The following is a 25896-nucleotide window of genomic DNA, read 5'->3' on the forward strand; positions in this document are numbered from 1 at the left end:
AATTGAGCCCCAACAACCTTTGGTCCAGCCTAGTAGTGTTAGACCCCAGGGCTGCACCTCCAGGTATCACACTTGAACTTAGGCATTACCCTGGGCTCAATACAGTCACCAAGACTGATGCGCACGCCATTCCCAGAGCTGATGAGCTCATAGATTGGCTTGGAGTTTCCAGGTCAACCAGGTCATGTCTGGGTTAGAGAACTTCAATGCTGCCTACCTTGATTACATTGCGGTCTTCGCTTCTAGCTGGGAGAACCACCTGTGCAACCTTAGAGAAGTGCTTCAGGCTTTGAAGAGGGCAAGCCTGACTATCAAGGCCAGCAAGTGCCAGATAGGGCAGGGTTCTGTGGTCTATTTAGGGAGGAGGTAAAGTGCAACCCCTCCTGGCCAAGATTAAGACTATTCTGGCTTTTGAACCCCCAAGACCCAGATAGAAGTGAGAGCCTTTATGGGAAATTCTTCAAGGATTATGGCACTTTAGTTGCCCCTTTGAGAAAGCTGACTTTCTGGAAGCAGCTACATCAGGTAATTTGGACGGAGGTGTGTCAGAAAGATTTGACACCCTGAAGGAGGCCAGGTGCACATCACCAGTGCTCACGGCCCCTGACTTCTCCCAAGAATTTAGGCCCTAATTAAGACATTGGCAGTAAATGCCACCTACCGCCGTCACGACAGCCGCCACAAGACCGTTGCCGCGGGTAACATCCGTCCACCAAAATATGACCACAGCAGGATTTCCACCACAAGAAGGGCAGAAATCCGGCTGTGGCCATACTGGCGGATGGTGTTAAGGTGGCGCTGCTACCACCAGCAGCGCCACAACAGTAGACCGCCGCCAGCCATATTATGAAAAACAATAAGGCCTGGCGGTGTTCTGCTGGCAGGCACTGCTGGCTGTAGCAGCCCCCTGTCCCGTTCCATGCTGGAAGACCCCCCTGGATGCAGGTAAGTTGGGTTTCTGACAGGGGAAGCGGTGGGGGGTGTTGCGTGTGTGTGTGTGTGTGGGGGGGTTGTGTGCAAGAATGTGTGAGTGTGTGCGTGAAAGCGAATGTGTGTGTATTGTTTTGTGCAAGTGTGTATGCATGTGTAAGAATGCATGTATGAATGGAAATGTGAATGCGTGTCAGTGTGAATGTGTGTACGGATGTGTGAGAATGAATGAATGAACGAACGCATGCATGAATGAATGAGTGTATGCCTGTGTGAGTGAGTGTATGTATGGGTGGTGCATGTCTGCATGTGTGTGAATGGGAGTGGGGATTCCGAAGGGGGACGTGGATGGAGGGGGGTGGGGGGCATCTGGGGAGTGTTTGGGGGGTGGGTGAGCCTCATACCAGTGACAGGGAAGAAATTCCCTGTCACTGGTAGGGCCTGCCACCATGGTTTTCGTGGTGTTGTGAATGGCACAAAAACCATGGTAGTAGGCAGGGTCATGATGCCGGCGGCGGTATAATAGCGTCTGCTGGGCTGGAGATTCTTATCTCTGACCCTGCAGCTGCTACCGCCATGGCGGTTGGAATAGTAAATTGATGGGTTGGCTACAGCCAATGTCATAAATGTGGCGTTATGCACCGCCAGCCTGTTGGCAGTACCACCGCCACATTATCACTGACCGCCAGGGTCATAATGGCCCTCTTAGTGTCCAAACACATGCCCCAGAGCATGGTGTAGGGGCCATTCCCTCACAGCTAAATGAAGAGGGCCTAGATCAACCTTTGGCCTTCATCAGTACGAGGTTACTTCCAATGAACAGAGATATAGCGCAATAAAAAGGTGTAGTCTCTGTGCTGAAGAAGCTGGAGGAATACCTGTTTGCCACTCACTTCTGTCCCTCAGATGTTTAATACAAATGAGGCTTGAGAATCCCAAACTGTTGAGGTGGTCTTTCTCCCTACAGGGGATGGACTTTATAGTGGAACACCATCCTGGTACCGACTGTTAGAAATGGGGTCTCTGGTTGGGAGTCAGCTTGTGCTCTGTCCAAGCAGGGATCTGCACTCTAGTAAGGGCACTGGAGATACACACTTAGATAAACTCTGCTCACCCGCCTTGATAGCTTGGCACAAGCAGTCAGGCTTATCTCAAATGCAATGTGCAAATTATTTGTACCAACACACAGGGTAATACAGTGAAAACACTACAAAATGGACACCACACCTGTTTAGAAAAATAGGCAATATTTATCTAAATCAAACAAGACCAAAACAACAAAAATCCAACATACAGAAGTCAAGAGATGATTCTTAAAACAAATAAGAGTCCTACTCATTGGAAAACAATGGAAAAGTTGCTGTTACACAAAGTACCTGTTTTGTGTCAAAAATAAAGCTACACAGGCGAGCGCGCATCGAAAAAGTCAGCGATGTGTTGATTTCTTACTCGCAAGTGATGCTGTGCATGGTTTCTTCTTGGATTGGGTTGGCGATGTGTCATTTTTCTCTCCTGCAAGAGAGCGTTGTGTCGATCTCCGGATGGGGCACCTCAGATCTGCGCAGGCTTGAATTGATTTTTGATGCCTAGTGATGATGCCTGAGAAATCCATCCGCACGGTGTTGAAAAACTGCACTGCATGGGGTTTGCATCGTTATCAGCAGCCGCAAGTGAGTGGTGCATCGTTTATCCAGCCGTTATGTGTGGATCTCCCAGCTCCGATGCAGGTGGAGCATTGATTTTAGCTGTGCCATTATTTAACCACGTTGCAGGTGGTGCATCAAAATTTTACCCGTACAGTGTTCTGTGCGTGGATTTCAGTCCTTGTTCTGCCAACTTCACCTGTCAAGGGACTGGATAGGGCACCACTTGGCATGGCAGGAGTCTCAGCAGAGAGTCCAGGTGCTGGCAGAGGAAGCTGTTAATGGCCCTGAGACTTCAAAACAAGAGGCAAGCTCAATCCAAACCCTTAGAGATTCTTCTTTAAGCAGGAATCTACCACAAAGCCCAGTTTTTGTCCTCTTTCATGCAGAAGTAGCAACTGCAGGCCAACCCAGCATAGCACAGTCATAGGCAAAGGGGCAGTACTCCTCCTCCAGCTCTTCAGCTCTTCTCCTTGGCAGAGGTTCCTCTTGATTCCAGAAGTAATCTGAATCGCTGGGGTTTTGGGCCCACTACTTATACCTCTTTCTGCCTTTGAAGTAGGTAAACTTTGAAGGAAAGTCTATGTTGTTCACAAGATCCTGCTTTGCCCAGGCCTGGCCCCAAACACACACCAGGGGATTTGGAGGCTGCATTGTGAGAGGTCAGGCACAGCCCATTCAGGGATAAGTGGCCACTCCTCACTCCACCCTAGCTTAGATGGCTCATTGGAATATGCAGGCTACACCCAAGCTCTCTTTGTGTCACTGTCTAGAGGGGATTCACAAATAGCCCAACTGTCAGTCTGACCCAGACAAGGAATACACAAGCAGGGAGAGTCACTCAATGGTTAAAGCAAGAAAATGCCCATTTTCTAAAAGTGGCATTTTCAAACTGACAATTCGAAAACCAACTTTATTAAAAATATATATTTTTAAATTGTGAATTCAGAGACACCAAACTCCACATTTCTATCTGCTCTCAAAGGGAAAACACATTTAAAAGATATTTAAAGGCAGCCCCATGTTAACCTATGGGAGAGATGAGCCTTTAAGCAGTGAAACATACATTTGGCAGTATTTCACTGTTAGGACATATAAAACACATCAGTACATGTCCCACCTTTAACATACACTGCACCCTGCCCATGGGGCTACTGATGGCTATCCTTAGGGGTGCCTTACATGTATAAGAATTGAAGGTTTAGGCCAGGTAAGAAAGTATACTTGCCAGGTCAAATTGGCAATCTAAAACTTCACACACAGACATTGCATTGGCAGGTCTGAGCCATGTTTACAAGGTTACTCCTGTGGGTGGCACAACCAGTGCTTCAGGCCCACTAGTAGCATTTGATTTACAGGTCCTAGGCACCTCTAGTGCACTTTACTAGGGATTTACTAGTAAATCAAATATGCTAATCATGGAAAAGCCATTCACACATACAATTTACACAGGGAGCATATGCACCTTAGCACTGGGCAGCAGTGGTAAAGAGCCCAGAGTATCAAAAACAGCAAAAACAGAGTCCAACACACAGTCAAAACATAGGAAGCAGAGGCAAAAAAGAAAGGGGACACAACACAAAGGTTGCCAGTTCTAACACTGACCACAATAATGTTGATAGTCTCTCCAGGTTCTTCTACCTTAGTGAAGCAAACTCCCAAGAGGTGGATAGGTGGATGGGGGGGGAATTATTTTAGACCTGGTATTGTTAAAAAATATATAGGTAGGACGGGAGAGTATTTCAGTGTTTGATTCATACAAAGATTCGTCACTTTTTCATAATGAAATGCTTCAACACAGTGCTTCATTTTTAATAGATATCTTCAGTGGTCAAAATGTTTTCTCAGGAAACCACTGCCTACTTGTAGCACTGGAGTAGCCCTCTTTTATCAGAAATATTACAACTGGGACAAAGCCAGCAGGTTAAAGTTCTCTGTCTCTTACCAATGCAGTCACACCCGGGTAGGACAGACAGTATATGGGATGTCCCAGCTCAGTGCAGAACTATGAAGTTAAGGTGTGCAGTTAATGGAAGACTAGCAGTGCTTAATTTGAGCTGGTGGTTTCATTGGCACTTAATTGTCAGCATCAGCACTTAAAACATTGTGCCACCAATTGGTCATATCTGTCTAATTTCGAGATGGGCACTATAGTAATTCAATATACATTAAACGTTACTGGTATCTGCCTCTGAAGCCATTATTATAGCTTTATGGGCCTGGAATTGTCTCAACTGTCACACTTATAGGAATGTGATGGTTAGTATCTGTGCTTATACTGTCATTAGCAGTACTGGCAGAGGCAATAGATGGTGCAAGTAGCAGTGAGCTCCTGACAGCAGTTCTGGTACTTAAAAACTGAGTGCTAGCTTCTGCAGCTGACTAGTAGGTGGGGGTTGCAGCACCATGGATGGGATAGCCAGTACAGGAGTGGACAGTGAGTAGGTGAATAAGGTAAGACACACCACTTGCAGGCATCCATCACTGCAAGTGGGCTAATGCAGGAGGCTGCTTTCTGGAATCAGGCCACTCAGAATTCTGAATTACTGAACTATTAAGGTGAGATCTCTGAGGCACATTGCATTCTAATTAGTATTAGAAATGTAAACTTAGTTAGTTTTTTTTTTATTGTCAAGAGCATATCTCATATAATGTGGTGTTATTGATATTGAAAAAGTGCAGAGTTCTCAGTGGGTCAAATATTATTACAAACAAAACTTTTAATTGACTTTGGGCATCATCAAGGCCAGAGTTCTTGGAAAGGTGTGGCGGAGATACATCATCTAAATAACTCTGAGTGACTGTATGTATTATTAGTACCCAATATCTGAGGGATATTAGTTATATTTTTAACTCTGAATAATACCAGAAATAAATCATTTTTGAGAGTTACAGCAAAACAAAACAATAATACTGAAACACATTTTATCTGAGATTTCATTATACAATAGCCGGGCAGAATCATTAAAACATTACTTTCTTGTGCATCCTAATACTTACATGTCACAAGAATGGTCTATTGAAGTTTATATTGCAAGTATAGGTATAAGGATGTCTTAAGTAGAAACCTAAAAGAGTTATAATATCCTGCACAATGTTGTGAGGCTGTGTTCTGTGACTCAACAATCTGCATGCTTGGTCTGGACCCAAAAATTAGATGTGCATTGTAGCCAGAAGTATTTTTTAACACTAGACAGTGCTGCTACAAGCATTTTTATTTCATTGAGCATATAGTATTCTTGCTGGCTTTATCCCTGGCACTGTATTCCACAAGGTCTTTGTCAATTATTTTATAACATAAACCAGTTTTACTAATGGCTTTTATTTCCTTTCGTCCTCAAGTAAGATCCTTAAACAAATACACTGTCATTGTTTCTGGTAATTTATTATCAGCAACAAGATGTCATGCACATGTAAATGTGCTCATTGTAATGACCATATGGTACCACATATATTGTAGTCACATATATAGCAATGTGAGCTGGTCTGGGATTGCTTATGTTCCCATCTGGAGGGATCCTTTCATATTAGGTCAGTCTGGACTGTTGCTATTGACACAAGACTAAGGGGCTAAATATGAACAAGGTGGGAAACCCCAATGTGTTCATGCTGGCGGTCTTTCTATAGACCGCCAGCCCCCTTGAGACCCTGCCGGCCACATTACGAACATTCTGTTGGGCTGGGGGGCAGAAACAGTGTTTCCACCCGCCGGCCTAGGAGAATGCAGGGCCGGAAAATTGATGACAGCTCCACATGGAGCTGTTGTCAATGCCTCAGTGCGGAAGGTCACTGCCCGTAAATCTGGCAGTGACCTGCGTGATGGGGCACTGCATGGGGGCCCCTGCACTGCCCATGCCAAGTGCCTGGGCAGAACAGGGGCCCCCAGAATTGATTGTCCCAGAGCACCCCTTCAGCCAGCCTTTCACTGGTGGGGTGCAGCGCTTCCCTGTCAGATAATGTAATCTGCCATCGTCAGGCTGCCTGTCAGCGGTAGCCTGGCAGTGGTTGAGGGACACCACAGGCGGCCCTCCCTGTGTTTGTTATATGGCGGTTCAGACCGCCATGCCGGTGGCAGTCTTTTTTGCCACCGCCGGCATGGCGGTCTGAACCGCCGGGTTCATAATGAGCCCCTAAGACTGAATTGCATTAGGCAAGTCTCTGTCCAGAAAGGCATAGTGGGGGACAATGATGGTCTGGAAGGTGTCCCGACTAATCACCAGTGGCTGAGATTAACTTCAGCATTTGTTTAATCAACATGTTGTTTTTTGCAGGTGGAACATATGCATAATATTATTCACTCAGGTGAGGAGTGCAGGAGCAGGGATATATACTAAATATTACTTACTTAGTGTGTAGTGCACCCAACTAGAAGTATGTTGAATATTATTCAGCTGGGACCATTGCACAGTAGTATCTGTTTTGGTCAGGTGTAGGGTACAACAGAACTTCTTTTTGTTAATCTGGTGCACATTTTAAGGTGCTTTACAAGCGCGGCTGTACCACATATGTTACTTTGCTCAGGAAAACAGAGCACTATTTCAATCCCCCATCTAAGATTTAGAACTAAAGCTAAGAACCACCTACATTGGAGGCCAAGAATATGGGAGTGATATTTGATTCTAAGCTGTCATTTTGGGCACATGTCCCCGTTGTAGTCAGATCCTGCTACTGGATCCTGACAATGTTGAAAACATTCTTGTGGTTTCTCCCACGCTCTCCCCAGGTGACGGTGGTCAGGGGTCTGATCATTTTGAGACTGGATTATGCCAATGCCCTTTATTTGGGACTGCCAGATTTTTAAACTAATGAACTACAGGTGATGCAAAATATGGCCCTCCGCCTTTTGTTCAGACTGCCTAAGGCGGCTACGGTGTCTTCCTTCTGTGAAAAATTGCATTAGCTGCTAGTGGGGCAATGTATAATTTTTAAAACTCTAATTTTGGTACCTCTGGCCTTTCTCAATAATGGTCCCAGCTTCCTTAATAAGAGGGTGACCGAATATATTCTGGTGTGCCCACTCCAGTCTAATAAATTAAACCTGGGAGTGGTTTCGCACTTTAAAAGGCTTCGTTTGGGAGGCTCTTCCTTTACCGTGGTTGCTGCTAAGTTATAGAATCAGATTCCCCCCTATTTAAGGTCTATTCGGGCTAAGGATCTTTTTGAAAAAAAAGAACTGAACACCTACATGTTTATAATTTAGTATGTGGTTGGGATGTCCTTGCTCTGATCTCTGTATCTATCTAGCAGCGGGACACTCTTTCAGAGTAGCCATGCACTATATAAGTATTACTCATTCATTCAAAATGGCTTAGTGTTTATATAGATGCACTAAGACATTCCATCCTTGTGTGAACCACATTATGGAAAACACTGCAGTACCTGGGGGGCAGTCTTCTCAATGATGAGTAGATTTATAACAGCGCTTCAATAGTTTTTGCAGAAAATCTGTCCTTTGTGCACCAATTCCATTGCTCACCCAAAGATAAATATCATCCTGTATCCTAACAGCTTGGCTTTCATATCAAGCCAATTAGTAGTAATCATATTGAATTGTGATACGCAGAATAAAAATAAGTAATTCTGCCTTTTCACTTCTGGTGTGTATTTGACCACTGCATCAGTTTTAAAAGCAAAGGGGGTCATTTGGAACTGGGTGGAATGGACTAACCACCATAAGTTAGTAGCTTACCTGCCCAGACAAACTTAACATTCTTCTGCCTCATTTAGAGTACGCTGTACTGCAGTGTTTCCACCACTGAAACTCAGCTGGTTCCATCAGTGATAGTCTTTGATATATTAGCCGATTCGCACCAGAGCTGGTGGTCATAGTGACCTACTTAGAGTGAGGCAACTCTTGAGAAGTAACAAGATCAATAATACTTAATAAATGTGTTTATTGTTGCTCTTCAGTTTCAGTCATCCACCCTCGGCAAGTCATCCACTTTCACAAGAATCAGGTACATACAGCCTATCCATGGAACTCTGCCAGCACATATCTGCACAATCAAAACACAACATATCTCCTTTTCTAGAATTGGGAAAACAAAAATGACTCTAGCATATAACAACATATAAGGCATGTTAAAATAAAACGTATGTCTAGGAGAAAGTTAGACTAACTAGATAACATTAATGCTACCTTAATACCTTAATACAATTTGACACATTCACAATGATTTCAATATTTGCAAATTCATATATAAAAATAGTTTAATAGTTCAATATTTGCAAATTCATGTACTAAATGAGTCTTTGAGTTTATATGTAGTCCACAACAATCCTTTGTGACTTGTAGAACACCACGCCTTCCGACACATATTGTCACACTAGTCTACTACGTTTTTTTTCTTTCTCCAACAGATGAGATGTTCCAAGTCATTACACTTTGTCATTTTCCTTGTCTTTCCCTACCTTCCATTTTCCAACTACACTGTGTTGACATTCACTTCACTTATTATTTTGGACTTGACCCCTTGGAAGAACCCCATCTTCCATTCAAACCCAAATATAATCTTACAATATCACTGTTTTCGAACACACACTGTCTTTTACACAATTTGTCATTAAGATTGTCCTCATTTTGTTTTCATATTGTCATTTTCTCTTCCATTGTCACTCAATCCATTTATGAATGACACAACCTATCCATCTTTGAAGGTGTCATCATTGTACATGCTACCCTACCCTTAAGCAAAAATAAAGGAGTTTCTCCTGTGATAGAATGTGGCATATTCCTATCACTCCACAACATGTTCTTGACTTCTCTCTTCCAATCGAGTTCACTCTCCACAACCAACTGTGCACATTGCTTTAAACTCTGAATTAAACTCTCAACCAGGCCACTTTCCAGGGGATCATAAACTGTGGATCTGCGATGTTTTATACCCTCTTTTTCTAATAATTGCTGGCATTTTTCCACCACAAATTATGGACCATTGTCAGGTACAATCCATTCAGAGCATCTTTCTCTTCTAAAGATTTCTTCACACAAATGAGCTTTGTTTGGTGCTTTATTCTCCTTTAGGCAGACTGTTCCGGCCACTTGGTAAGGTAGTAAAGTAGTCCACAAACACCACATTATACTTCCTTCCCAAACCTCTGCAATGGAATGGGTCATTTATAATTATTCCCACACTTTGTCATAGTCTCTTTAGAAACTCTGTTATCCTAAGGGGAGTCTCATTGATGGTATATGCAATTTATCACTGCACGTATAAGCAATGCGATCACACAGATATTTTTCAATTTCTTTATCCATAGAAGCCCACCAGAATTCTACACAAGGTCTCCTCTTCATGTCTAAAATTATTCCACTCTTCTAGGACATACCATAATGGGCACCACCAATCTTCCACACCTCCTGACAATTCCTTCTAAAACAGATAACTCAGACCATACCGCTTTATAATCACACAATGCCAGCCCTTCTAAATGAGCATTCCCAGAAGTCTGAGGTAAACATGGCAAAAGTAAAAGCAAGTCTTATCCATTGTCAATGTGCCTCCATCCTCTCTCAAAAATGGCATCCCTACATGATTTCTCCACATCAGCCACTACCCATTCATCATCATCCGTACATCTTTCATCAAGTATAGGTAGACAGGACAAAGAGTGTGCATTTACTTAGGGGGTCATTATGAACACAATGGGAAACCCGGCCATTGTTCATGCTGGCGGTCTTATCACCGACGCCAGCCCCCTTGAGACAGTGTTTCTGCCCGCTGGCCCAGCAGAATGCAGGGCCGGTACATTGCCAACTGCTCCATGAATCGGGCAGTGACCTGCGTGACGGGCCACTGATTTGGGGCCCCAGAGCACCCCTTCCTCCAGCTTTTCCCTGGTGGGGGAACCTACCAAGGAAAGGCTGGAGGAACAAGCGCTGCCCTGTCGGATAAAGTAATCCACCATTGTCAGGCTGCCTGTCGGCAGTAGCTTTGCTATGGCTGTGTCCCTTGTTCAGAATATGGCGGGTCAGACCGCCATGCCAGTGGCAGTATTTTCCACCACAGCCGGCATGGTGGTCTGAACCGCCATGTTCATAATGAGGGCCTTAATGTCAATCAATTAATCAATCAATCACAATTTGTAAATGGCTAAGGGGGTTTGTCCTCTGAGCTACAATCGAAGAGCCTTCCTGAATTGGAGTAGTGATGGTGACTGTCGGAAGTGCAGGGGGAGGGTGATCCATCTCTTTTCTGAGAGGTAGGCAAAGGATTTCCAACCAGGAGAGGTCATCCATATGCGGGGTATGGTGGCTAGTGCTTGTTGAGAGGAGCGGATTGGAAATGTCTGGTAGGGGACTACAATATGATGAGGTGGTTGAGGTAGGTGGTTGCAAGGTCATGGAGGGCCTTGTAAGCATGGACAAGGAGCTTGAAGCTAATTCTCTTCTCGACAGAGAGCCAGTGGAGGTCTCTTAGGTCAATGGACATATGTTGGGGGCAAGGAAGGTCCAGGATGAGTCTGGTAGAGGTGTTTTGGATGTGCTGTAATCTCTTGAGGTTCTTCTGGGTGGAACCGGCTTAGGAGGCATTGCCATAGTCAAGTCTGCTGGTAACCAGCGCATAGATTATGGTTTTGTGGCAGACCTTTGGGATCCATTTGCAGGTCTTCTGAAGAAGTCAGAGTGTGTGAAAGCAGGATGATACAACTGAGTTGACTTGGTGGGTCATGGTCAGCGATGAGTCCAGGATGACGCAGAGATTGTATGTGTAGTTTGTTGCGGTGAGGGGGGTGCTGAGGGTGGATGGCAACCAGGAGTTGTCTCAAGCTGATGTGGATGGTCCCAGGATGAGGATCTCAGTCTTGTTGGAGCTGAGCTTAAGGAAACTGTCCTTCGTCTAGGTGATGACAGCTTCCATCCTGCTGTGGAAGTTCTTGGCAGTAGTGGGGATTTTGGTCAGTGAGATGACTGCAACCAGTACAATCACTTAGCAATCCTAGGAGTTTCTCTTCCTGCTTCCTCGGTTGAAAACAGTTCTATTAGGGAGTTTGTGGTTGGTGCATAGCTCAAATACAATACTCCACACATAGGTCTTAAAACATTGTACACCCCACCAACATTCTGATGCCTCCTTCTCTGTTGTAGAAGATGTGCTTTTAGCTATCTGAAGCAAATGCAAGTACCCTCTCTTTGTTACTCCTCCTTCACATCAGCAATGCTCCAAAACCATACATACTTGCATCCACCACTATTATGGCCCTGTCTTGGGGATCAAAAGCTTTCAAGACCACAGTTTTAAAAATGGATTGTTTGATGGTTTCAAACGCTGACTGACACCGACTTGGCCACTCCTAGTTCCCTCCTTTTTCATCAACACATGCATCTTGTCCATGAAATACTCCACAAACTGCCCCCTATCATTTGGTGAAGGTGCTTTTTCAATAGCCTCAAACAAGTTCATCTTGGGTCTTCTGCCTTCCCATGACAATGGGATGGCAGATACTCAACTTCACTTACTCCATTCTTGCACCTCTCAATGCTGATCCTCAATCATGCATATTCTAACCTTACCAACTCTGCATTCAGAACACAATTATGCTGTTCCTTATAAGAACCCTCACACCAAAATGTTGTCATGGAAAAACAATGTATTTGGAAATTTCTTCGACACTCTATGCATCATTGATGACACAAACACTAAATCAATTGGCATGTGCACATATTGAGAGGTTCCTGAAAATTTTACGAATGGCATTGTTAGACCATTTTTAACCATTTATTTCATTGTTGTCAGCCTATCCGGCCATAACAATAACACACAATAAATACCAATCCATTGCACTCGGTAAAAATCGCATTAAATAAAACGTCTCAATAAAAAAAAAAACCTGTACTTGAATTTTTGATTTAACATGTGCCAAAATGTATCCAATTTTCCCTGCATTATCAAAAAACTTGGTCTATGACCATAATTTGCATAAAACTCTTGACTTATTCTAGAAAAACATTATAAATCTAAAATTTTAATATCTTATTCTGGCACTAATCATTTGGGACCTTACGGTGCCTGCCAACAGTTTAACAGTAACCCAGGACCTAGCCCCATTTTACAACAACCTGCACGATTTCCCAAGTTAATAATAGCTATGGGATAACACAAGCAATTATACTTGTCCCAACTGTGGGTGCATTGATAAACATAACTTCCATGCTTCCAGTATGTAAGTTTAGACCTATGTCACAATGTGTTTCACGTCTGATCGCATACATAACACTTCTGCCTCTTTGCACTTCCTAACTCCGTATGATCTAAAAAGTGGACGTAAATACAATTTGCGGAGTTTGAGCGTGAAGTGACATAATAAAAAGAAGTGGGATAGTGTTTCTTGGCCACCATGAAGACATGGACAACATTCTAATCCACCCGGAGGGACGGGTTGCCATCTATTGGTCACCGCCATCACTGGTAGTGTGCCCATACAAAATTTAAAATTGAGAACCCTTTTTTCTTCCGGATAAATACTGTCTATGAAAATTGCTGGTTTAAGCTCTTGTTTAAACAAAATGTAACGCTTAAATAAAGGGCTAAGTGTCTCACACATGCTCTGAGTCTTTTGCTCCCAGTATGCCTTTATTATGACAGATAAAGTAGGCCTTCTGATTTTTCCTGGATGGAGCCAGATGTCTTCCTGGCCGATAGCATCCAGGGTGGTTGAGATGTGTTTGAACCAGGGCAATTTCCGATGACTTTGTAGCTTCTTGATGTCCATAAGTACATCTCTATATGGTTTGAGTGTCTCTTTTGCCCAAATACGGATCCAGTATCTTATTGGAGCCAGTACAATGTAGTCCTCAACCTTTCTCATTTGTAGATCAATTCTTACTGCATTCATTGGTGTGGCGTTGCCTAAACAAATTAATCGGCGTAAAAATGTATTCTCGGTTACTTGTATTGATGGAGTCTTTCTAAATCCCCAGATCTCTGCGCTATAAAGTGCTGCGGCCCTTGCTTTTGTTTTATATGCAAGCAGTGCCGAACTCACAGAATGGTTGCCTGTAGCTTTTGCGAATCTGAGTACCGCTCCAGCTTGTTGGACCAAGGAGATGTTACTTTTATAAATTTGTGGTTTCCATGTCAGTTTTTCGTCCAGTCTGCAACCCAGGTAGTCATAAGTAGCCACTCGGGCCAAAGGCTTGTTGTTTGCCCTAAAAGTCGATTGCATCGTCTGTTTTTGGTTGAGAATCATAAACTTTGTTTTCCCCTCATTGATTACCATGCTCCTTGAGGTGCAAAATTATTCAAAACCCCTAAGTAGTCGATGCATTGCTATCTCCGTTCTTGCCAGTAATACAGCGTCATCAGCAAAGAGCAGGATAGGTATACTTTCATTGGCTAGTTTTGGCACATGCAGATTTAATTTCCTCATGTCTTGACTTACTTCATTTATATAACAATTGAATAAGGTTGGGGCCAAAACGCAGCCTTGTTTTCGCCTCGCTGGATTGGAATTTCTGCTGTATAATCATTTCTCGTAGTATATCTGACCCTGGCAGTATTTCCTGTATGCAGTAGAATTAACAGCCTTAACATTTTTCTCTGTATACCCATTTCCGACAATAATTGCCATAATGTTTGGCGATTTATGCTGTCAAAGGCTGTTTGAAGATCCACAAAGACCAAATATAATGTGACAATCTTTTAGGGTGGCGTATTTAGCGCAGATCATGTTCAATTTAAAAAGTTGATCTGTTGTGCTTTGGCCTCTCCTAAAACCAGCTTGATGTGTCGATATTAAATCTCCATCCTCTAGCCATTGGTCTAGGCGCAACTGAATCAGTTTGCAAACATTTTCCCGACACTATCAAGCAATGAGATAGGCCTGTAATTGCACACCATGTCCCAAGGCCCTTTTTTGTGAATTGGAACAATTATTGATTTCTTCCAAGAAGTAGGGATTACCTTGTGGTGCCAAACACTGTTGAATAGACGGGCTAGAGCAGGTAGCCATAACGTTAGCTTGTTACGATAAACGTCTGAAGGGATACCGTCTGGTCCTGCAGCCTTGTACGGCTTTTGGAGGAGAATAACTTGTTTAATCTCTTTCTCACTGAATTCCGGTATTAACTCCATTGCACGTGGAATGGCATGGGTTACTTGCATGGAATTTGTGCTAGGGAATTTGTTAGGGACTAATTCATTCTGGGTTTCATTTCTCGATCTAACAGGCCATTTTGATGGTACTACATAGGTCATTTGAAGTGGAAATACCTTACTTGATCTTTGATTACTGCCTTCCAGCCCTTGAGTAAGACTGTTTAAGTTATTAGCACTCCTGGATGCCGTCTTGACCTCTTCCTGATACAAGGCGGTAAAGTGCTTTACCCAGAGTTGTGGGTAAATATTCAGTTCTACGCTTTTCGAAGGGCCTTCGCATCCCCACCTGACTATCTCCCAAAACCTTTTGCAGTTTCCTGCCGATATTGCCTGCAGGAGAATTTTCCAGAGCTTATGTGTGAATATCTTCCTTTTGTATCTCAGTAATTTTTTGTACTGTTGCCTGCATTCATAAAAATGTTGCTCATTAAAGTGGTTCAAATGCCGATTCTTTGGCGCTTGTGATAGGGTCTTTTTTACTTTCAAACATTCTTCATCGAACCAGCCCTCCATCGTATTAGGATTAGTTTGAAGATGCTTGGTCCTTTCCTTTGTTGTTTGTAATAGCAGATTATTAAAATTATGCAGGAGGGGTAAAGCTTCGTTAACTGGTAGGTTTAAAAACGTGCTGAGTGATAGCAGCCAGGTTTGACTAGGTACACTCGTATAAGATTCATCCACATTTGACCTTAATATGTTTTTCCTATTTGGTCTCATGGTTATTGTAAAGCTATTTCCGTTAAATGGAGACTCAGCCTTCCCTGGGCTCGTGTCCGAATGGACTATCTCCATTAGCAATGGGTCATGGTCACTCTCGATCCTGTCCCTTATTTCCATATCGATGACATAATTGTTAGACCTGACAGCCTTAGGGTGGTCACCCCTAACTTTTTGCCTGCCTCCCTCCACTTTTTAGATACTGTTTTTGCTGGTTTTAAGACTCTGCACACTTTACCACTAATAACCAGTGCTAAAGTGCATATGCTGTCTCCCTTTAAACATGATAACATTGGATCACACCCAATTGGATTATTTAATTTACTTATAAATTCCTAGTAAAGTGCACTATATGTGCCCAGGGCCTGTAGATTAAAAGCTACTAGTGGGCCTGCAGCACTAATTGTTCCACCCACTTAAGTAGCTCCTTCACCTTGTCTCAAGCCTGCCATTGTAAGGCCTGTGTGTTCAATTACAGTGCCAATTCAGCTTGGTATTTAAAAGTGCTTGCCAAGCCTAAAACTCCCCTTTTTCTACATATAAGTCACCCCTAAGGTATGCCCTAGGTAACCCATAGGGCAGTGTGCTGTGTAGGCAAAAGGCAAGACATGTAACATTGGGGCTGCTCTCATACATTGTTTGAGTGGTAGCTGCTAATCTGAAAGGAGTAGAAAGGTCATATTTAGTATGGCCAGAATGGTGATACAAACTGCTGACTTGTGAAAATGGATTTAATATTACTCTTTCAGAAAGGCCACTTGTAGAAAGTGAGCATTTATCTGCACTTAAATCTTTCTGCGCCTTACAATCCACGTCTGGCTGGGTTTAGTTGACAGCTCCTTGTGCATTCACTCAGACACACCCCAAACACAGAATACTCAGCCTCACTTGCATACATCTGCCTTTTGAATGAGTCTTCTTGGGCTGGGAGGGTAGAGGGCCTGACACTTGCATGTCAAAGGACAGTAGCCTGCCCTCACACAAAGGACTGCCACCCCCCCTACTGGGACCCTGACAGACAGGATTGAACTGAAAGGGGACCATGTGAACTTCTAAGCCACTCTTTTAAGTCTCCCCCACTTCAAAGGCACATTTGGGTATTTAAACAGGGCCTTGACCCCTACCAACTCAGACACTTCCTGGAGAAGAGAACCTGAACCAAAACCTGCATCCTGCCAAGAAGACCTGCCTGGCTGCTCAAAGGATTCACCTGTCTGCTTTCTGTGAAGGACTGCTGCCTTGCTGTTGTCATGCTGTCTTGCTGCTCTCTGGCTGTGGTGAAGAAGTGCTCTCCAAGGGCCTGGATAGAGCTTGCCTCCTGTTCCCTGAAGTCTCATGACCAAAAAGACTTCGGCCCATATTTATACTTTTTGTCGCACAACTGCGCCAACGCGGTTGTGCGTCAAAATTTTTACCGCCGGCTAACGCCATTCCAAAGCTCCACGTGGGCGCCTTATTTATTGAATGACGTTAGCAGGCACTGCGGACTGGTGTGCGTCAAACAAAATGACTCACACCAGGCAGCGCCGGCGTAGGGGAAAATGGAGGTTGGGCGTCAAAAAATGGGGCAAGTCAGGTCTGAGGCAAAATTCAGGCCTCAACCCGATTTGCGCCATTTTGTTTTACGCCCAACCCCCATTGAAATGACTCCTCTCTTAGCAAAGACAGGAGTCATGCCCCCTTGCCCAATGGCCATGCCCAGGGGACTTCTGTCCCCTGGGCATGGTCATTGGGCATAGTGGCATGTAGGGGGGCCCAAATCAGGCCCCCCTATGCCACAAAAAAAATATGAAAAAAAATACTTACCCCAACTTACCTCTACTTCCCTGGGATGGGTCCCTCCATCCTTGGGTGTCCTCCTGGGGTGAGCAAGGGTGGCAGGGGGTGTCCCTGGGGGCATGGGAGGGCACCTCTGGGCTCCTTCTGAGCCCACAGGTCCCTTAACGCCTGCCCTGACCCAGGCAATAAAAAACGGCGCCCATCAGGCTGGGCGCCGTTTTTTAAGGCCTGCCCCCTCCTGTGTGTCAAAATTACGTCACTCTATAAATATGGGGCACAGGCCTTAAAGTCATTTTTTGGAAGGGAACGCCTACCTTGCATATAATTAACGCAAGGCTGGTTCCCCCTTCCAAAAAATGACGCACATGGTGGAACTTTGACGCCCGCGGGGTCGGACGTCAAAGTATAAATATGGGGCAGGGTTTGCGCCGATTGTGCATCAAAAAAATTTACGCACATTCGGCGCAAACAGAGTATAAATATGCCCCTTCATCTCTACAAGAAGGACTCCTTGTGTGGCAAAATTCGACCCACAGCCTGCCAGAAACTATGCAGAGCCTGCACTGCGGTGAAAATTTCACTGCACGCCGAACTGGAACGATGCAGCCTGACTTTGCATCGAGAAGTTCAACACAGCGCCAGTGTAGCGACTGGGAATTTAACACACGGCCCACCAGATCGTCACACTACCGAGCAGGAATGACGCAGCCGACTTCTAGAGAGGTGAGTCGAAGCAGCGCTTGTCGTGTAGTAGAAAATTTGAGGCAACGCCCACCGGATCGACACAGCTCCTGTGACTTCACCCTGCCAGTGCAGGAAATCCATGCATCGTCCCCGGGACGTCTGAAAACCCCTCAACCCGAAGAGGATCCTTGACCGAGCACCGGGAGTCGACACACAGCCATCCCTGTGTGAAAACTGAATGACGCAATGCCGTGTGCGGTCCAAAACATTGACACACACCCCTTTGTTTCCACACATCTCCTCTTCAGTTCCTTGTGGAGATTTTGCACACAAACCAGGTACTTTGTGCTTGAAAGAGACTTTGGCGGTCATTCTGACTTTGCGGGCGGCCTCCGCCATCAGAATACCGCTGCGCGGTCAGAAGACCGCCGCGGTTATTCTGAGTTTCCCGCTGGGCTGGCGGGCGACCGCCAGAAGGCCGCCCGCCAGCCCAGCGGGAAACCCCCTTCCATGAGGATGCCGGCTCCGAATGGAGCCGGCGGAGTGGAAGGGGTGCGACGGGTGCAGTTGCACCCGTCGCGATTTTCAGTGTCTGCTTGGCAGACACTGAAAATCTTGGTGGGGCCCTGTTAGGGGGCCCCTGCAGTGCCCATGCCATTGGCATGGGCACTGCAGGGGCCCCCAGGGGACCTGCGACACCCGGTACCGCCAGCCAGGTTCTGGCGGTCAAAATGGCGGTAAGGGGGTCGGAATCCCCATGGCGGCGCTGGATTCCCATGGGCAGCGGGAAACCGGCGGGACACCTCCGGTTTCCCGCTTCTGACCAGAATGCCCATGGGAGCACCGCCAGCCTGTTGGCGGTGCTCCCGCGGTCGTTGGCCCTGGCGGTCTATGACCGCCAGGGTCAGAATGACCCCCTTTGTCGGCTTTTAGTAGACTTACAACACTTTATATCACTTTTACAGTGATAGCTCAATATATACTTATTGCATTTTAATCGTTTTGACCTGCATCTTATCAGATAAATATTATATATTTTTCTGAACACTGTATGGTGTATTTTTGTGGTGCTATATGGTGTTAATGTATGATTTATTGCATAAATACGTAACACATTGCCTTCTAAGTTAAGCCTGACTTCTCAGTGCCAAGCTACCAGAGGGTGGGCACAGGATAATTTGGATTGTGTGTGACTTACCCTGACTAGAGTGAGGGTCCTTGCTTGGACGGGGGAAACCTGACTGCCAATCAAAGACCCCATTTCTAACAGGCATTATATATTTTGATTCAGTATGTAGACACACTTTATGGTACACACATTACAGAACTAGAAATGAGAAATTAGCATTTCATGTTGAACAGGAAGGCAGTCAGCCCAGATACACTTATTAAGGTCTCTCAAATCCACACACAAATGTAATTGTTCAATAGACTTTCTTGCCAACACAATCAGACTATACCATTCAGGTGAATCAATAGGTTCAATAATGCTGGAAGCACATAGCCGATAAAGTTCATCTTTTAATTGATCATGCAGTGTAAAGGAACATTTCTCACTTTGTGTACCTTCGGACAGCTACCTTCCTTTAATATGATGCACATTTCTTCAAGCATCCTAACTGTTCTGCAAACAATCTGGAATACCTCCACGTATCTTTATCTGTTCCCTCAGTGAGCAACACATGATCAGGGTGATTGGGATTCAGTATTATGCCCAAGGCTGTTTGCTGTTTCTACCCCAAAAATGCTTTCCCCTTCTCAACAACATACACCTCACCTTCCGCTGACTTTTCTTATACTCCAGTGTACTGTTTAAAATATCCTACTATGACTTGAACAATCAAGAAAAATTGGCTCCTTTATTTCACTTAAAATGTTTAGATTTAATATCAGGGCAAGATTCAGACTCTGTTATATGTTTTATAAACCCAAACCATTAGCATGCACATTCTTCCCTTACAAAATGTGCTTTTGCAAACATTATGGAGCTGGATCCTTTATGTGTTTTGTGCACTATATGCACTGTATCTCTACTGGCCCACATTAATTTCCTTCACTTGCCTATATCTATTCTCCATGTGACGTGCTATTCTAATAGTTTTATCAAGAGAAGGATCTATCAACTGCCATCATTTCTTTTGGACTCTCACATCATTTGTTCTCTTAATTAAATGGGCCCTTGTTATTTCTTCATATAAATCTTTAATTTCACACGTCACTGCCAAGGTTCTGAGATAAGGAATGTATTGCTCTATTCTTTCCTCAGATAATTAGGCACTGGAAAAATTATGCCTTTCCACTATAGTTCTCATTTTCCTGCTAAATTTCTCTTCTAAAGCTTTCATAGCATCCATATACTCATTACCAGACACCCTATCTCTGTCTGATATTTCATCCTCATCACCTTCTTTATTCACTGGAAACTGACTCCCTAAAAGCCTCCCAAGACATAGCCCTCATGAATTTACAGATCCTGGGGGTGATAATATCTTGAGTGTACTTAGCTTTTTAAAGGTTGTAGTGAGGTTAAAGATTAGTATGGAGTATGACTGTGTTATGTTTTTGGGTGCTGTTGATGTACTGTACTGTTGATTTTGCACTTTTTGATCGGTTTTTAGGCACTTTATATACTTATGATGTTTTTCGGTATTTGTATCTCATTTATTGAACTTTTGGATGTTTGTCTTTGTGATGCTTATATAATTTGTGTATCGAAATCAAATACAGCTAATTAGATTAAATTAAATTAAATTAAATTGACTTGAATTTAATTGATTTGAATTGAATTGAATTGAATTGAAGTGAAGTGAAGTGAATTGAATTATTGGGAGTCATGCAAGTCACACCACCCTGAACTCTCTATGGCTTTTTGTTTTCCGAAATTTCCAAATTTAGTTTTTTTCTTTTGGTGGTGGCTACGCATTCACTCAAATACCACAGCTATGCACATCAGGTAAAAATGTGCCAATTGTCTTCGTGAAGATTTGATGTCTGCACTTGTCTTTTGGGGCCTAGTATGTCAAAGGTGATAGACCAAGCCACAGTTACCATTTTTATCGGAAATAGAATGGTGACACTGGTTGGAATTCATATTGGAGCTCCCCTTAAACACAAGAACTTTCCTTCAGAGAAATGTGAGAAAAATGCATGATTCCTGCTAAGGTTTGAAGTTTGCAGGCCATCATAAATAAGAATACTTTGTGAGATCCATGTAAGTCTTTACCCTAGACTGTGCTGGATCTCTAGTTTTAAGAAATATCCAGTACTAGTGGGTTTTCCTTCATGGCAGCGGGGTTCAGGCCCAGATACCACAGCTATCCACATTACCAAATGAGTCAATTTTCATCCAAAAATGTAATCTCTCCATGTTGCATTTTTTGGCCTATCATGTTTTGGGTAATAGGTCCGCCCACACAAGCAAGGCGCCACTGTTATTGAGAGAAGTGTGGAAATGATTCTTGGTCAGAAATTTGGGGATCACCTCTGCGCTCAAAATACACACACATCTCCAAAACATCGCCACATTGGACAATTCAAAATACACACACCTGATACACATATAAACACAACTCCCACACACCAGACACAATATAAAACACACACCCACACCCACATCACCCACAAACCCCTACGACCACAATTCACGGACGAAGGCCAGATAGACAGAGAGCACAGCAACTGAGAACCCCACCACACAGAGGCACACAACACCATCACCCATACAACATTACACGCACAAAACACCACACACCACTACACATCAACACACACATCAACACTTACACCACCCCACACATCACCCACACCACCTCATGTCACGCCAAAGACACCCCCGGTTTTCCGAGGAGGTGTCATGGTGGAGGAAATCCTACGGGTAGAGCCACAGCTATTTGGCTCACAGGTGCAGCACACATCCATAGCCAGGAAGATGGAGCTATGGCAAAGAATCGTGGACAGGGTCAACGCCATGGGACAGCATCCAAGAAATCGGGAGGACATCAGGAAGAGGTGGAACGACCTACGGGGGAAGGTGCATTCAGTGGTCTCCAGGCACAACATCGCGGTACAGCGGACTGGCGGCGGACCCCCACCTCCTCCCCCACAACTAACAACATGGGAGGAGCAAGTCTTGACCATCATGCATCCTGAGGGCCTCGGAGGAGTCAGTGGAGGAATGGACACTGGTAAGTCTAATCTTAACTATCATATCCCCCACCCTACCTGCATGCTATCACACACACCCACCCTCACCCCCTCCCCTATCACTCCAACTCCTCACTAATGTACTCATAACACAAACCACCCATCACAACACCAAGCCCCGCATGCAAAAACAAAGCATGGTCACCCCTCACCAAAGCATGCTCACTGCACAGACCCATAACAACCCCCTAACCATCATCACACAAACCCACACACAGGAATGCTTGCACTGAGGTACACAAACACTCACCCATTGCACACCATACACAAACACATGCAATAATCATGCTCCTATATCCCTGCAGGACCACTACGGAACGTCACCACATCGGAGGGTCCAGACAACTCCACTCCACCCGCAGAAGAGGCCCACAGTGACGACAGCAGCTCTGCCCTATTGGATCCTGATGACCAGCCCGGACCATCGCGGGCCTTGGGACAGTCGGTTCCCCTTGCACAGGCACAGCCCAACACTGACCTTCCACCCTCTGGTAACACCAGCACAGCACCCACCCAGCAAGCCCACACCTCCGTACCCAGGACACGTCAATCAGCGGTGTGTCCACCACTACAGGGAACCCAGGATAACCCACCACCCCAACAACAACAGGGACCTGGGGGCAGTGGTAGTGGGCACACGGTCCAGGGGACGGAGGCACAGAAACACAGGGGAACTGGGAGGACTGCTGTGCGGCAGGGGGCGGACAGGCCAAGGGAACCCACTCTCCACGAGGCCCTCTCCTCCATCATGGGAGCATACCACCACTCCCAGGAGACGATGGCGACGGTCCTGGCAGAGTTTCAGGAGACCCAGCGCCAGCAGGAGGAGCAGTATTTGGGGTTCAGGAAAGAGCTCAGAACCATTAGCTCTGCCCTGGGCACCATCGTAGGGGTGCTGAAGGACATACAAAAGACCATGAGGGACACCGTGGCACTCCAAGGGGCCACTGACACTAGCATGGATGATTAACTGCCCACCACCTCCGCTGGCGTTAGTGGACAGGATGCCCGCCACAGGACCACCACACCAGCACCCCACCACCTGCAGACGGACAACCACCCTGCTAGCGGTCCCTGAGATCCAGGAACAGGACAGAGCAAGATGGCAAGACCCCCGCCAGGAAATGAGACCACCCTGATTGTCCTCCCACTGTCCCACTTTGTTGACCTGTCCATACTAAAACTGCCCCAGCTCCACTTCCTATGCCCATATGGGCAGTGCACCTGTGTGACTAATGGACTGGACTCTGCCATGGACATTCCTCCACCGTCCCCCATCACCATATTACTACCCCCCTCCATTTTTGAGCACTTAAATAAACACCCTTGAACCACAAAACAATATGGAGTCAGTCTGTGATTTGGTAAATATGTATTATCAATGACATTGTCAACATGTGTTTCCAATTGTAAAGCCAACATACCTATGTCACACATCACAAGTCCTTGAAGGATGCAAGCAGATGACAAAAGTTGGTAACCACACCTGTGAAACCGTAATGGAAATGTACAACTCAGTTACCAAATACTGCTTTTAATTAACAGACAGGATAGAGGTAGAAGTGTGAAAGTGAATGTAATAGTAAAAAAAAAATTCTCACCTGTGTGTCACTGGAAATATTGCTGTATGACTGACTCCCTGTTGTCTATGTCTTCTTCCTCAGCGTCCTCCTCATCACTGTCCACAGGCTCCACAGGCTCCACAGCTGCCACAACACCGCCATCTAGACCATCCTCCTGCAGAAAAGGCACCTGGCGTCGCAAAGCAAGATTGTGAAGCATCGAGCAGGCGATGATGATCTGGCACACCTTCTTCGGTGAGTAGAATAGGGAACCACCTGTCATATGGAGGCACCTGAACCTGGCCTTCAGGAGGCCGAAGGTGCGTTCGATCACCCCACTAGTCTGCCCATGGGCCTCATTGTAGCGTTCCTCTGTCCTGGTCCTGGGATTCCTCAATGGGGTCAATAGCCATGACAGGTTGGGGTAACCAGAGTCCCCCAATAGCCACACCCGGTGCCTCTGGAGTTGACCCATCATATAAGGGATGCTGCTATTGTGCAGGATGTAGGCGTCATGCACAGAGCCAGGGAACATAGCATTTACCTGCGAGATGTACTGGTCTGCCAAATATACCATCTGTACATTCATCGAATGATAACTCTTCCTGTTCCTGTACACCTGTTCACTCCTGTGGGAGGGGGGGCCAGAGCTACATGGGTCCCATCAATAGCACCTATGATGTTGGGGATATGTCCAAGGGCATAGAAGTCACCTTTCACTGTAGCCAAATCCTCCACCAGAGGGAAAACGATGTAGCTCCTTACGTGTTTCAGCAGGGCAGACAACACTCTGGACAACACGTTTGAAAACATAGGCTGGGACATCCCTGATGCCATGGCCACTGTTGTCTGAATAGATCCACTTGCAAGGAAATGGAGCACTGACAGCACCTGCACATCAGGGGGGATTCCTGTGGGATGGCGTATTGGTAACATCAGGTCTGGCTCCAACTGGGTACATAGTTCCTGGATAATGGCACGGTCAAACCTGTAGGTGATGAGTAAATGTCGCTCCTCCATTGTCAACAGGTCCACCAGCAGTCGGTACACCGGAGGATTCCGCCATCTTCTCAAATGCCCCAGCTGACGGTGCCTAGGAAGGACAACAGCGACCACAGAGTCAACAAAATCCCAGGTATGTACCCACAGATACACAGAACACGACACCAAAGACAAAAATCTTCCTGTATGTGTGTCGAGTATAGGCCTAGGTATGTGTGACGCAGTAGTAAATGAAGCCATGTGGGCCCCTGAAATGGCGGCTGCCTGACCTCTAAACTGGGACAATGGGATGTGAGGTAACTGTGCTGGCATTGTACACCGTCGCGGTAGGCGGTCGTAGACCGCGGCGCAATGCTGCATTGGTTAATATGGGACCCTATGGTTCCCAGGAGCCAATGATGAAGTGCTCCGGCGGTGATGATACGCACCGCCGTGGACGTCACCGCCGCGGACGTGACCGCCATTTTCTATCTGTTCAATCACTCGATACCTGATCTTCGACAGAAGAGGACCTACGCTGCAAGTGCTGCTGTGACCTCGGTCTGGAAGAGACAATGGCTGCTGCGTCTGGGGAAAGGGCCCCTGCCTTCACTGCTCAGGAGTTGGAGAAGCTCGTGGATGGGGTCCTCCCCCGTACACGCTACTCTACGGTCCTCCAGACCAACAGGTAAGTACACAGGGAGCACGTTGTATGGGCTATACCTGTGTGAAGAGGGCTGGTTGTAAGAGGGAAGGGGGCAGAGTGCAGTGAACATGAAGGACTGTGAATGCATGTGCCACATGGCAAGGGCAGGGATGTGGCCCACTCACTTCGACGGTGCAGTTGGTAATGACTTCTCTTCTTCCCCTGTGCATGTCATGTAAGTCAGCGCCCACCAGAAGAAGGACATTTGGCGTGCCATCGCCATGGACGTACGGACCCTGGGGGTCCACCAGAGACGGGGCCCCCACTGCCGGAAAAGATGGGAGGACATTCGCCGCTGGAGCAAGAAGACTGCAGAGGCTCAGCTGGGGATGGCCTCCCAACGTGGGGGGGTGCCCGTCGCCCCATGACCCCCCTGATGTTCCAGATCCTGGCAGTGGCCTACCCTGAGTTGGATGGGCGCTTGAGGGCATCACAGCAGACACAAGGGGGTGAGTACATTCTGGGGACTTTGTGTGCAGTTGAGGGGTCTGGGTGTGGGAGGAGGGCTGCGGGTTTCCCTAGGCCAGGGCGACTTCCATAGGCTAGGCCCCTCCGTAATGCAGGCCATGTGCCACTCCACCCCACCGCAGTAG

Source organism: Pleurodeles waltl, chromosome 10 (genome assembly GCF_031143425.1).
Source record: "Pleurodeles waltl isolate 20211129_DDA chromosome 10, aPleWal1.hap1.20221129, whole genome shotgun sequence".
NCBI classification, from domain to species: Eukaryota; Metazoa; Chordata; class Amphibia; order Caudata; family Salamandridae; genus Pleurodeles; species Pleurodeles waltl.